We start from the raw sequence: 1,744 nt of genomic DNA, 5'->3' as shown, positions 1-1,744 counted from the left end.
TCTTCATCTTTTGCTTTATTACCAGTGTATTAGTGACTCACTCCTTTGTTTGTTTGAAGTGTTCTTGTGCCCATCAGCCCTCGCTGCAAGAGTCTGATCCAACAGCACTTGAAAGCCTGAGCCAATATCACCCCCTGTGTAGACACCGCCCTCTCTCTAACAGCTTTCTTCTAGGAGCATTCTCAGTTGGGGTGGGGGCAGGGAGAACAGGACCGTTTATAACTTCTTCATCAGTAAAACTGATCTCCCACAACACAAAAACTGTTCTTAATCAGCCCAGCCAGAGGCTCCTTCTAGGATTAAAGTCCTGATTACGATTACGAATTTTTTCTGTTTGGGGTTCAAAAATTCTACCAGTAATGGCAAATCCTAGATGATTTTGAGCAAGCCCAAGTTTCTGTTGTGCTCTCCCAGGTCTCTCCATCCAGCTCCCCGCGAACCACATAATCAGATGCCAACTTGACTGAAAACTAGACAAGACTTCTTTGGGGAATCTGATCCCGGCAGGATAAAGAATCTGAACAGCTTGGCTGGACAAGATACCCCCCAAAAGCCACATCCACAGATCTCCCAAAGAGCTTACTGTGGAGTCCCATGGCCCCATTCTACTCTGCAGGCAGCCAAGGACCACCAGGGGAGTTGGAGGGGAGGTTTGCCTGTGTGGTCTTCTGGGCCTCTAAAGTTATCTTCACCAGGCCCCGCAAAGGTGGAGTGCAGTAGGGCTGGGTTTGTGGCTCAGTGGTACAGCACTTGCTTAGCCTGCATGAGGCTAAGCTCCTATTTTAAAAATCCATCCTGAGCACCACATTAAAAAAATAAAGTTTTAAAAAAATTTCAAAAGTAAAGTGGAAAGAGTGGTCCAGGCTTAAGAGAGGCACACACTATCTTCTTCCACTGAAAAGCTTTCTCCACTAGGCTCAGACATCACCTCCTCCAGGAAGCCTTCCCAATAACCCTCACTCCCAAAGGGCGTTCTCATCTCTCACCAACTTCCTCCATATCCCCCACTTAGTCCATCTTGCTTATTAGAGTCTGTTTATGTGGCTGGCTGCCACTTAGGGAGCCTCTGGGAGTCCGGTAACAACTCTTAGCCTCTTCTGTAAAATCTGCTCTCCTGTCGGAGGAAAGGCAAGGGAGCGCTCACGACGTTCTAGGACCCAGAACTCAGGCTCCTAGAGAGTGTCTCCCCAGGGCAGATCTCCTCCCCCCACACACCAAGCAGCCCATCTGTCACGCTTGGGCACAGCTGGGTTGGTCCCCCACAATTCCACGAACGGGCTTACCCGGGAGTCCCCGCCCCCGCGCCACCAGGCGCACGTTAATGCTCGGCCCCCAGGCGCACGTGTCACCGGCGCCTGCCAACACCCCAACTCTCGCAGCCAACGATGCAGCAAGGGCGTACTCACAGTCCCCGAGGTTCCGGGAACTGGGGCCCGTGCAGGCCTCTGGTTCAGGGGACCGGGTAGGGGTTGCGGCTTGAATCCCCGCAAGGGACAAACAGGCAGCCTGGCGGGCACCCTCTGCGGGGCCCGGAGCTGTCTCTCGCGGCCAGAACGCCGCCCATCGCTTGCCAAGTGCGTTCCTCATCCACTCCGCCGTTAGTGTGCACGACTTCCCCATTTTACAGAAGCAAACACTGAGCGCCTGGGACCCGAGCAACCAGAGGAGGGGCGCCCCATTCTCCAGGCGCGCCGTCCGGGGCCGCGCTCGGGCCGCCGGCTGCACCGGAGCGCGCGGGCCTGCA

Source organism: Marmota marmota, unplaced genomic scaffold (genome assembly GCF_001458135.2).
Source record: "Marmota marmota marmota unplaced genomic scaffold, marMar, whole genome shotgun sequence".
Taxonomy (NCBI): Eukaryota; Metazoa; Chordata; class Mammalia; order Rodentia; family Sciuridae; genus Marmota; species Marmota marmota.
The sequence above is the reverse complement of the archived record's forward strand: the minus strand, read 5'-3'. Positions refer to the sequence as shown.